The sequence below is a fragment of the Marmota monax genome, unplaced genomic scaffold (assembly GCF_021218885.2).
Source record: "Marmota monax isolate L192 unplaced genomic scaffold, Marmota_monax_Labrador192_F-V1.1 WCK01_AAM20220418_F8-fsc00076, whole genome shotgun sequence".
NCBI lineage: Eukaryota > Metazoa > Chordata > Mammalia > Rodentia > Sciuridae > Marmota > Marmota monax.
In genome coordinates this window covers 6,148,857-6,162,478 of record NW_026692843.1, presented here as the reverse complement: position 1 = coordinate 6,162,478, position 13,622 = coordinate 6,148,857, and the positions used below count along the sequence as shown (strand labels likewise).

General features: G+C 44.0%; 1 protein-coding gene across 5 annotated transcripts in view; it reads right to left on the bottom strand.

Annotated features, from left to right (window-relative positions):
- Positions 1-13,622, bottom strand: part of Mgmt (O-6-methylguanine-DNA methyltransferase) — a 234,324-nt gene that overhangs the window by 205,507 nt on the left and 15,195 nt on the right. The window lies entirely within an intron of this gene.

Sequence of the window (13,622 nt, the reverse complement as noted above, 5' to 3'; positions counted from 1 at the left end):
GACACCGCCCACTGCCAGACAGATGCAGGGGAGGACGCTACTCCATCTGTGCGTGCTCCGGGAACAGCCTGACATCCTCTGGTGCTGGCCAGATGCAGGGCTAATTCTGCAGGAACTTGCGTCTGATGACGTTCTGATGTCATTTAACTACATGAAGCAGCGGTGCCAAGAAGAAAGGGAAGGAGAGTCCTGGTGGGAAGAGATAAGACCACGGCAGAGCCAACTCCACCAGCATCTGACGGGAAGGCATGTCCGAGCGCTCGTGGCTGCGGCTTGGGCTACATGATACGGTGTAAGGTTATGATGATATAAAGTGGGTGCAGGATTGGAGAGTAGGCCCCATCAAAAAAAGACACGAGAATGTTCCTTCTCTACAAGCAAACAAGAATTTAAAAGTTCAGGAGGCCATCTGTCACAGGATGAGTCATAATCAACAAATGAAATACACAGGCTGCCTCTTATCACTTGGCCTATAAAAGCTTTGGATCCACGGGATAAAAATGCACCAAACTTTAATAAGCAACTCCATTATAACAAATAAAACCAAACACCTAATTACCAAGTGACTATTTATAGTTTCTAAAATAACTTAACCCAGTTTTACAAAGCAGATATTTTAAGATTCAAAGGAAAATCTTGCTCATTCCAGCATCAGGGAGAGCATCTCTTCTGCTTGGACCCAGAGGATCAAGAGATCTGCAGCTCTAAATTGCATTAGTTATACCAAATAGAAATTAGTCTCATTTACAAACAGCAATTACTTATAACAGAAAACTGAATCATAAATTTAAATTAATTTTGACAAAAATTCAAAACCTGGTTAAAGAAACATGGCCGAGTGAGTAGAGGAGGTACGGGACTGGCAGAGGCATAGTTGGCCCAAATGGCTTTGCAATAGGAGCCCTTGCCACCCCTGAGTTGTTAGGGGCTTGGGAAGGCAAAGTCCCCTTCCCACAGGGGTGATGACCCCTTGTCAAAGCAGAGAGGAAGAAGGCTTGAGGTTTGTGATCACACACCAAGCAGTTCCTGGTGTTCAGAGCAGCCACATAAAAAAATAAATAATGAATGAATGAATAAGAATAGAAATGAGCAAATTAAGCAAATGTCAGAATTCAAAGACTCCAAAGACCTCTCAGATACCGTCTGACAAACCGCATCCACAGAGCACTGGACACAGCGGCTGTGAACCACGTGAGGCCACTCAAATCTAAGCTGATAAGACTGCAACCAAATCTAAACCTCGACTTCCAAGCCGCTCTAGTCACATGTGGCTGCTGGACCCACGCCGGACAGCGCAGATTAAGGACATTTCTAACACTGCAAAACGTTCCACTGGGCACCCCTAACCGACCCTGTCGTTGCCCTATTAGGAAACCTGAGATGCAGGAGGTAAGGAGGTGTTGAAGTCACTGAAGAACCAGGAACCGGGAATTCCTCGCTGCTACCATGAAGTGGCCACTGGTCACTGAGTGCACCCTTCAGTTCAGCCCAGTGTGAGCCTGGACTCCACACAGGTCAGGACTTAGCCTTTCACACACCCCGTGACACCTTATGAACATGGTGGCTAATGTTTCTAGAACTGCACTCACTCCTGGATTCACAATTATGTGGCACTGTCCTGAAGAAGCCAGGGATGAGAATGTCTCCACCTGAGGTGTCAGAAGTCTTCCCTGCTTAGTCCTCCCACACCAACCCTCCCAACGCTGCATCCCCTCCAAACTTCAGGAGTTGCCGATGCAATGGTGGCAAGAGGAGGGTCCTCCCTCCAAGAGGCCTGGGCCATGAGGGCGCCTCCCTCCTGGGTGGGACAGAGCCCACACTTTTCTGTCCCTTGCCCCTCTGCCTTCCACCCTGTGAGGACCTAGAGCTCCCCGCCCCATCTAGATGTGGCGCTTCCCCAGACACCCAGCACAGGAGGAACCCGTCTTCACGCTGGGTGCTTTGCCAGGCCCTGAAACAGGACCTTTGGCTTCAGCACACAGAGAAGCACGCATGTGAGGTCAAGTGAGAAAACAGCTCAACACTGATCATTCCAGGTACAGAAGCACTTGTCCATGGGCAGCTGTGATGGCTGTGGACATGGGGGGCTACATCCAGGATCCCACACAGCTCTGGCCCACAGAGAGTCTCACGCAAACCTCTGCAGAAGGAGCGGTTCCCAGATAGAGGTCAGGAAAAGACGAGGCAGGAAAATGACCTAGACAGCCTTCCTTGGCCCCCTGCGGGGCCCGGCACATGGCCCTGGTCACACCACCTGCAAGGACGGGGACTATGGCCAGTGTGCACGTGTGTACACAGGCCAGAACCCCCTAAAAACTGTTTGAACATCACTGTTTCCCAATCTTCAAGACTCCGTCTATATTTAGCTTCTAGCAGCCTTAGGGAGAAATGGTATCAACCCAGTTCTTTTGAGAAAACTGGAGTAAGGGACTCTAATACACCAGACCTGGAGCAAATGACATTGTTTTTTTTGTTTGTTAATTTTTAAAATTTTTTTGGCTTCTGGGATTGAACCCAGGGACACTTTTCTGCTGAGCTATACCCCCAGTCCTTTTTATTTTTTATTTTGAGACATTGGTCTAAGTTGCTGAGGTCTCACTAAGTTGCCCAGGCTGGCCTCAAACTTGAAACCCTCCTGCTTCAGCTGCCGTCACTGGTAATGACGGTTGTGTACCAGTGTGCTCCACCAAAGGACGATTTCTTTAAAGTCCAAGCCAACCTCTGCAGGAAGCAGGAGCGACCCGGGCAGGAGGAGGAGAGCCACAGAACCCAGGAAGCAGTGGGCAGAGTGCGGCATCAGGGAGAAGCACACCTCACCACTCAGCACAGCACGGGCCTCCTGCAGCGCCAGAGGCAACCGAGACCCCTGGCCAAGAAGGGCCTCGGAAAGGATGAGACTGGGTCTCAGTATGCCATGTTGGTGACATCCCTGGTGGCAGGCAAAGGCAAACCCCAACATGTCCTAGAGGAGAGTGGCAAGATCCTTGGAAGTCCAGCCTAAGAGAGTCAACCCAGATGAGTTCATAATCCACCAAGTCCCAGCCCAGTGGTGCCAAGCTGCCAAACATGAGAGTTACAAGAAACCTCAGACTGAAAACGACAAAACCCCACACCTGGCCCACAGGGCTTCAGTTATTTCAAGATGCTGGTATAAAATACAAAATACCAGTTAGATTAAGTGAATGAATAAAAGTTCATGATGGGAGAAAAAACAAGCAAGAAGCAAGAGGAAATCAGAAACCGTCAGGATGGACTTCCACAGTGCACTGAGGCAGTCCAAAGTTCCCATGGTAACCAGAAAGAGTCAGGAAAATTACCAGCGCCATCTTTATGAACACTACAGAGCTGCGGAAGCAACCAGGATCAGGTGATGGCCAGTCTGAGTGGAGACAGCCATCTTCCCTTCCCAGGCGCATCTGCTGAGGCTGGTACAGGCAGGAAGCAGCTGGATGGGCCCCACAAACATGCTCTGCCTGGGAAATCTGGGGTGGTCATGGGGGATGCTGTGAGATCAGAATCTGCGGAACCCCCCAGAGCGCACCAGTGTCCTGCCCCATGGGACTACCCTGAGAAGCCTGGGCAGTGTGCCATCGCCCGTTATGCAATAGTGAGAGGCAAGTGGTGGGTCATGAGAGCACTGAGCAGACTCAGGAGCAGGACACTTCCTGACTGCGCCTGGGGAGAATGACAAGCTCAAGAACCAAGCACAGAACGCTCTGTGGGTACACATGAACCTCCAAGGGTGTGCACAGGCAGAGGAGAGAGACCAGCAGACCTTCCACCCAAAGACCAGAGGGAGGGCTGGTATGGCTTACTGGAGGAGGACTTGCCTAGCATGCATGTGGCCCTGGTTCCATTCTCAGTACCACAAAATAAAGACCAGAGCACCATACTCAAAGAATGGGTCCACCCAAGGACAGAGTCCTACTAAAATCACAGAACAGCTCTGGCCCAACCAAGCCCTTCACTCTCTGTGCCCAACTAGGTAAAGAGGGACTCCTTTTTTTTTTTTTTTTTGGTAGAATATCAGTAGGTAGAGACGTTACAGCTCTTCATACTCAAGTCCAGCATGCAACCAATGTACAAAGCACATAAAGACAGCAAAATATGGACTATAACAAAATGGAAAACACAAACAGGGGGATCCAAGATGGCGGGCCAGAGGGAGGCAGAATTTGGGGTCGCTCTAGGACCTGAGATTCTAGTAGTAGAAATACTGCTTCTCTGGGAGTGGTACAGGACCCCCACAGCTGCTCCTGCACAGGAATCATGGCCGCCTTGTCTGCACAGGGCTCCAGGCCTCAGCGTCAGAGCAGGATGCCTGACTACTCACCCACGCAGGGCTCCCAGGTGCCCGAGCGGGACCACCAGCATCAGCACCCACACAGGACTCCTGGCCGTCTACCTGCGCAGGAATCCTGGACAGCACTCCCATAGGACACCCAGCCGCCACTCCCGTGTGGACCTCAATCTACCAACATGGGGCTTCCCCAATCACCTCCATCTTGGGACTCTGCAGCCACTGCCACAGTCCCCTACACACTGTAGCCTGCCTGTACCTGGGGACATTGCACAGGCTCTGAAGACAGCCCACAGCCACAACACTGCACTCCCCAGAGCTGCATCTCTGAACACATTGCCCAATGCCATCACCCCTCTCCCACCCAATCTCACTCTCCATTGCTGAAAGCAGCCGCCTCCATCTTGGATCACCTTCGTTGCCATCTTTAGTTGGGACAACTCCCAGTGTGGAACACCAGCTGGGGAGGAGAGGTAATGGAACCCTGCAGGGGCACTATAAGCATATAGGGTAACAACAGTAAGACCTCGGATCCACAGAGCTAGAAGGGAAGACACACGAAGAACATGAGAAAACAAGGGAAGAAAGTGACCCAAACAAATCAACACACTACAATAGTGGAAGTCATGGCACAGCAGAAGAAATGAGAGAGGAGTTCAGGATGTGCATAATTAAAATGTTCTGTAGTTAAAGGGTGATATAAGAGAGCAAACACAGGAAGCAAAAGATCATTTTGATAAAGAGCTGCATAAGCAAATACAGGAAGCAAAAGAGATCACTTCAATAAAGAGACAGAGATTCTGAAAAAAAAAAACAGAAATCCTTGAAATGAAAGAAATGGTAAACCAAATTAAAAGCTCAACTGAAAGCATCACCAACAGACTAGACCAGTTAAAGACAGGGCCTCCCTTCAATAGACGAATGGATAAAAAAAATGTGGCATTTATACACAATGGAGTATTACTCTGCATTAAAAAATGACAAATGATGGCATTAGAGCAGATTATGCTAAGTGAAGCTAGCCAATCCCTAAAAAACAAATGCCAAATGTCTTCTTTGATATAAGGAGAGTAACTAAGAACAGAGTAGGGACAAAGAGCAGGAGAAGAAGATTAACATTAAACAGGGATGAGAGGTGGGAGGGAAAGGGAGAGAGAAGGGAAATTGCATGGAAATGGAAGGAGACCCTCAGAGTTATACAAAAGCACATACAAGAGGAAGTGAGGGGAAAGGGAAAAATAATACAAGGGGGAGAAATGAATGACAGTAGAGGGGGTAGAGAGAGAAGAGGGGAGGGGAGGGGAGGGGAGGGGGGATAGTAGAGGATAGGAAAGGCAGCAGAACACAACAGACACTAGTATGGCAATATGTAAATCAATGGATGTGTAACTGATGTAATTCTGCAATCTGTATATGGGGTAAAAATGGGAGTTCATAACCCACTTGAATCAAAGGGTGAAATATGATATATCAAGAAATTTGTAATGTTTTGAACAACCAACAATAAAAATTAAAAAAAAAAAGACAGGGCCTCAGACAATGAAGACAAAATATATAATCTTGAAAAGAATGTAAACCACATAGTGAAGATGTTAAGAGCAGAACATTCAAGAAATATGGGATAGCCTAAAAAGACCAAACTTAAGAGTTATTGGATAGAGGAAGGCATAGAGTTCCAAACCAAAGGAATAAACACTATATTCAATAAAATAATATAAGAAAATTTTCCAAACCTGAAGAATAAATTGGAAAATCAAATTCAAGAGGCTTATAGGATGTCAAATGTAAAAAAAAAATCATAACAGATCCACACCAAAGCTCATTATTATAAAAATGCCCAACATACAGAATAAGGAGAGAATTTTAAAAGCCATGAGAGAAAGGAATCAGATTATATACAGCAGGGAACCAATTAGGATATCTGCAGATTTTTCAACCCAGACCCTGAAAACTAGAAGATCCTGGAACAACATATCCCAAGCTTTGAAAGAAAATGGATGTCAACCAAGAATCTTACATTCAGCAAAATTAAGCTTTAGGTTTGATGATGAAATAAAAACCTTCCATGATAAACAAAAGTTAAAAGAATTTACAACAGAAAGCCTGCACTACAGAACATCCTCAGCAAAAATATTACATGAGGAGGAAGTGAAAAACAACAATGAAAATCAGCAGAGGGAGGTATTACACTAAAGGACAAACCAATCAAAGGAGAAACCAAGTAAAGTTAAATAACAAAAATATACAAAAATGGCTGGGAATACAAATCATGTCTCAATAATAACACTGAATGTTAATGGCCTAAACTCACCAATCAAAAGACATAGACTAGCAGATTGGATTAAAAAAAAAAAAAGTCCCAACAATATGCTGCCTCAAAGAGACTCATCTCATAGGAAAAGACATCCACAGACTGAGGGTGAAAGGATGGGGAAAAAACATACCTCTCACATGGACTGTGAAACTAGCAGGGGTTTCCATCCTGGTATCAAATAAAGTAGACATCAAGCCAAAGCTAATCAAAAGGGATAAAGAAGGACATTTCATACTGCTCAAGGGAACCATACATCAACAAGAGACAACAATTATAAACATATATGCCCCAAACAATGGAGCATCTAAGTTCATCAAACTTTTCTCAAGTTCAACACTTAAGGCCACAACACAATAATTCTGGGTGACTTTAGCACAACTCTTTCACCACTGGATAGATGTTCCAAACAAAAGTTGAACAAAGAAACTACAGAACTCAATAATAGAACCAATAACCTAACTTAACTGACATATGAAGAATATCTCATCTATCAATGAGTGAATACACTTTCTTCTCAGCTGCATATGGATCCTTCTCTAAAATAGAACATATATTATGGCACAAGGCAACTCTTTGCAAATTTTATAAAAAAGTACAGACACTATCCTGCATTCTATCAGATCATAATGGAATAAAATTAGAAATCATGAAAAAATAAAAAATAAATGCTACTCGAACACTTGAAGACTAAATAATACACTATTTAATTGAATGAACAATGAGTTGCAAAAGACATCAAAGAGATTAAAAAATTCTTAGAGGTAAATGAGAACACTGATACAACATATCAAAATCTCTGGGACATTATGAGGCAGTACTAAGAGGAAAGTTCATTGCTTGGAGTTCATTCTTTAAAAGAAGAAAAAGTCAACAAATAAATGACTTAACATTACATCTCAAAGCCTAGAAAAAGAAGAACAAATCAACCCCAAAAGCAGCAGAAGACAGGAAATAATTAAAATCAGAGCTGAAATCAATGAAACTGAAACAAAAGCAGCAATGGAAAAAAACTGACAAAACAAAAGTTGGTTCTTTGCAAAAAAATAAATAAAATTGATTTTATTAGCATAACCCTTAGTCATGCTAAAGAAGAGGAGGAGAGAGAAAACTCAAATTACTAACTTACGTGATGAAAAAGGAAATATCACAACAGACACTATAGAAATACAGAAGATAATTAGAAATTATTTTGAAAATTAATACTTCAATAGAAAATATCAAAGGCATCAACAAATTCTAGAGTCATGTAATATGCCCAAACTGAATCAAAATGATATAAACAATTTAAACAGATCAATTTCAAGCAATGAAATAGAAGACACCATCAGAAGCCTACCAACCAAGAAAAGCCCAGGACCAGATGGATACACAGCTGAGTTCTTCAAGACTTCTGAAGAACTAATACAAATATTCTTCAAATTATTTTGTGAAATAGAAAAAGAGGGAGCACTTCCAAATGCATTCTATGAGGTCAATATCACCCTGATTCAAAACCAGGCAAAGACACATTAAAGGAAAAAAACTTCAGATTCTAATGAACATAGATGCAAAAATTCTCAATAAAATTCTGGCAAATCAAATAGAAAAACATATCAAAAAGATAGTGCACCACGATCAAGTAAGGTTAATTCTAGGGATGCAAAGTTGGTTCAATATACAGAAATCAATAAATGTAATTCATCACATCAACAGAATTAAAGAATCATATGATCATCTCAATAGATGCAGAAAAAGCCTTCAACAAAATATAGCACCCCTTCATGTTCAATACACTGGAAAAACTAGGGATAACAGGAACATATCTCAACATTACAAAAGCTACCCTTGCTAAGCCCTAGGCCAACATCATTATAAATGGAGAAAAATTGAAAATTTTTGTTCCCTCTAAAAATGGGAACAAGACAGGGATGGCCTATTTCACAACTTCTATTTAATATAGTTCTTGATACACTAGCCAGAGCAATTAGATGAAAGAATTTAAAGAGATAACAGATAAAAGAACTCAAATTAGCACTATTTGCTGATGATATGATTCTACACCTAGAAGACCCAAAAAATTCCACCAGAAAACTTCTGGAACTAATGAGCAAATTCAGCAAAGTAGCACGATATAATATCAACACCCATAAATCAAAGGCATTTCTGAATCAGTGACAAATCCTCTGAAAGAGAAACAAGAAAAACTACCCCATTTACAATAGCCTCAAAAAATAAATAAATAAAATACTTGGGAATCAACTTAATGAAAGAGGTGAAAGACCTCTACAATGAAAACTACACAATGCTAAAGAGAGAAAATTAAAGAAGACCTTAGACGATGGAAAGATCGCCCTTGTTCTTGAATAGGCAGAATTAATATTGTCAAAATGACCATACTACCAAAATTACTACACAGATTTAATGCAATTTCAATCAAAATCCCAATGACATTCCTCATAGAAATAGAAAAAGCAGTCATAAAATTCATCTGGAAAAATAAGATACCCAAAATAGCTAAAGTAATCTTTAGCAAGAAAAGTGAAGCAGGTGGCATCACTATACCAGACCTTAAACTATATTACAGAGCAATAGTAACAAAAACAGCACGGTATTGGCACCAAAACAGACTTGCAGACCTATGGAACAGAGTAGAGGACACAAAGACAAACCCACATAAATACAGTTATCTTATATTAGACGAAAGCACCAAAAACATATATTGGAGAAAAGATAGCCTCTTCAACAAATGGTGCTGGGAAAACTGATCATCTATATGCAACAAAATGAAGTTAAACTCCTATCTCTCACCATGCACAAAACTCAACTCATAGTGGATCCAGGATCTAGGAATTAAACCAGAGACCCTGACTCTAACAGAAGAAAAAGTAGGCCCAAATCTCCATCATGTCGGATTAGGCACCAACTTCCTTAATAAGACTCCTGTACTGCTAGAATTATAATCAAGAATCAATAAATGGAATGGATTCAAACTAAAAAGCTTCTTCTCAGCCAAAGAAACAATTGGCGAGGTGAACAGAGAGCCTACAGAATGGGAGCAAATTTGCAAATTTTTACCACATGCACATCAGATTGAACACCAATCTCTAGGTTATATAAAGAACTCAAAAAAAACGAAAAAAATAAATTAATAACCCAATCAATAAATGGGCCAAAAACCTGAACAGACACTTCTTAGAAGATGACAATCAATCAACAAATATATGAAAAAATATTCAACATCTCTAGTAATTAGAGAAATGCAAATCAAACCACTCTAAGATTTTCATCTCACCCCAGTCATAATGGCAGCTATTAAGAATACAAACAACAATAAGTGTTGGCAAGGATGCAGGGAAAAGGTACACTCATGCACTTCTGGTGTAACAGCAAACTAGTGTACCAATATGGAAAGAAGTATGAGATTCCTTGGAAATCTGGGAATGGAACCACTATTCGACCCAGCTATCCCACTCCTTGGTCTATACCCAAAGACTTAAAAACAGCATACTACAGAGACACAGCTACATCAACATTTATAGCAGCACAACTCACAAATAGCTAAACTGGAACAAACCTAGATGCCCTTCAGTAAATAATTGGATAAAGAAAATGTGGTAACATACATACACAAAATGGAACACTACTCAGCATTAAAAGAGAATAACATCATGGCAATTGCAGGTAAATGGATGGAATTAGAGAAGATAATGCTTAGTGAAGTTAGCCAATCCCAAAAAACCAAATGCTGAATGTTTTCTCTGATATAAGGAAGCTGATTCATAGTGGGGTGTGGGGGGAGCATGGGAAGAATAGATAAACTCTAGATAGGGCAGAGGGGAGGGAGGGGAAGGGAGGAGGCCTGAGGTAGGAAAGGCAATGGAATGAGATGGACATCAGAAGTACATGTATGAAGACACAAATGGTGTGACTCTATGTTGCGTACAACAAAAGATAAGAAAAATTGTGCTCTAGATGTGTAATATGAATTGAAATGCATTCTGCTGCCAAAGGGGCTGTGAAGGGCACATGGAAAGATGCTCCCCTCAATGGCAATCAGAGAAAGCAAACCAACATGGCCACGAGAGGCCTTTCCACCCAGCGGGTCAGCCACCTGCAGGAGTGTGGGGCACCAGGTTTGGTGAGAACTGGGTCAGCTGGCAGGGGTCGAATCCACTCCAGCCACGTCTGCAGAGCCATTACTGTCTTGTAACACGGAACATTAGCAGTCCAGGGATCCACCTGGAGCACACAGTGACCACTACCCTCGTGCACTGGAGGCAACGTGGAGAGGGATCAGATCCCAGCCACCAACTGGGAAGGATCCAGATGTCCGCTGACAGGAGAGTAAACACACATGGTCAAACCAGCACGGTCACACGAGGAAAGGCTGTACACTCAGGAAATGAGAACTACCGGCTAACGCAGCAACCCAGAGAGTCAGAAGCAGCCCCGAATGGAGGAACACACGACATCAACTCAGCCGGAGAATGCAAACAGGACTTTCAGAAGAAGGGAGGGTGCAGGGCAAGTGGAGGGGTGGTCAGGGAGGTCAAGCAGGGGAAGCAGAGCCGGTGCACAGGGCTACGGAGCAAGGTCCCAGCCAGCGGCCGCTGACAAGTGCTGTCCTTACACTCTGTAACTCACATGAGCCTCGTGCCTGGTATAGCTCCAAGAACACAGAATTCAAAAGAAAAAAGGAGAGGGCAGAGGGAGGAATGAGGAGGGAAAAGAAAAAGGAAATAAAAGGAGAAACTGCAGAAGATCAAATTAATACTGTCAAGGAGAGAAGTCAAAATCTCTTACACAATGAAAATTCGACATAACTTGGAACGGTTCACCTGGTGATGAGTGATATTTAAATAACATCAAATACTTTTCTAAGAAGCTGATGCTCAGATAAACTTTCAGAACTCAATCATTTGAGACTGAGAAATAGCTTATCTTTAACTGCAAATTATGCACATGCTATAGATACCCGATACCCATTCTTGAAATGTTACGTATGTCCACACATGTGTATGTATAAATAGCATGGATGTACACTGCATACTCACACTTCACACACACACACACACACACACACACATACACACACTCTCTCTCTTTCAAGGTGATGCACAGTCCAAACCTGGCCTGGCCCCTAAAACCTTTCCCCTTGTACTTCCACAGCACCTTCAGTCAGTGGTGTCACTGAAACTATTCTGGCCCTTGTGTATAATGAAAGGCATCCTTCAAAGTCCAGCTGCTCACCTGAGGAAGAGGAGGGGCTCTGCACCGCCACAGCAGTTAGGAGCACTTGCATTCCTCATGCACGTGGACCCCCGTGAGAATGTGGGCAGACCACCCGGCTGCGCAGCTGTCCCTGTGCACCCACACAGGACACACACCTGTTCCTATTTCCTGGGTGTGCTGCTGGCTGGGTCAGTGTGCCCAGGCTTTGTAATAGCCACTGGAGTGGCCTGGGACCAAACACAGCCCTGGACGTTCCTTCCACAGCAACTCGAGGGTTTGCAGTGCTCACAGCTGCTGAGCGTAGCCGATCCTGGCTTCTGGAGGCAGATCGGCAGCGGGGAGTGAGTTCTGGTGGGTAAGGACCCACCCGTCTTCCTCCATCGCTCCCGGACAACGTGAAGAGGCCAAAAGGACACCACACTGCACATTCCTAGTGACAACACTTAAAACAACAAGGACAAGAGAAGGGGGATCTGGGTCAACAGTGAGCCTGCTCTGACTTCCAGATCTGGGTCCCCTGCGTGCAGACCTGGAGTGGTCCTTCCTTGTGGCAAAACACAAATGAAGCTCTATTTCTTGGCAAGTCTGCTCGATTCTATTAACCTTCCAAACTTGGGATCTGGGATTCACCTGATTCCTCAGACAACATGGTGAAGGAAAGGTGGCTACAGGCTGAGCTCCAGGAAGGTGCATGGGGAACACAGTGATGACTCATGGGGCAGGGTAAACCTCCGTGAGTGTGGAAGTCAAAGGAGTTTCTTCTTCAGTGAGAGAACTCTGCTTCAATAAAAACACCACCACAACTACCTACTCACCAAGTCCAACTAGGAAGACTGAGAATTAACACACAATCAGTGGGGTAACTCCCCAGGAAGTCAGCAAGCTCAGACCTGCATAAGCCCAGCGGGTGCCTCTGCCACGACTAGGCTTCCACTGACTGCGTGCTGGGGAGTGCACCCTGGCCACGAGGGACTAGCAGGAACCATACTTGTTTTCCAAACAGCGGAGAACACAGCCCGGGACTGTGATCCCTGAGACATGGGTAGCCCAGTGAGCCAACAGCCCAGGACATGGCCTGGGGGCCACATCAGAACCATGGCGGTCTCAACCAAGGTGAGGATCAGAAAGAACAATGCCAGGAACTGTGGGCAGATGTGAGAGAGGAAAGCCCACTCAGTGGGCTCTGGGCATCTGCAGAAGGTCCTGAGGACCTCTGCCTCGGTGCAGGGGGGTCTGCAAATGGCTACTGAGCACAGTAGAACCCAGAGCAGCTCCCATGCTCCCAGCCAGTAGGCAAAGTCCTACACGACCACACTCACCAGGCGAAGCCCTGGGAGCTGCTTCCTCTTCACACACAGGCAGACCTTGCCTTGCAATGGGGTGACGTCACCCACGGTAAAGGTGAAAAAAATAAGATAAACCACTTCAGTTGGTAACCATCTGTGTGTGTGTGTGTGTGTGTGTGTGCATATGTACACACGTGTATTTTCTGCAATACATATATACACACATGTATATAAACACATGTGTACCTATAAAAATAAAAGAAATGCCCTTTAATACAGGCTAAAATATCTGGGGATGAAAACCTGATCTAGTTCCACCCTAATGAAGTTTAAATACAAGCTGTGAAAGGATACAAATGATTTCAAGTAGCTTATCGGCACCAGAACACAGTCCAAAACTCTTTTTAAAAGTCAACATAATCTAGCCCTCAGCAATAAAATTGTGAATGTCCAGGATCCAATTAAAAATGAACACACAAACAAAGAAGCAGGAAAATATAACTCGCAACTA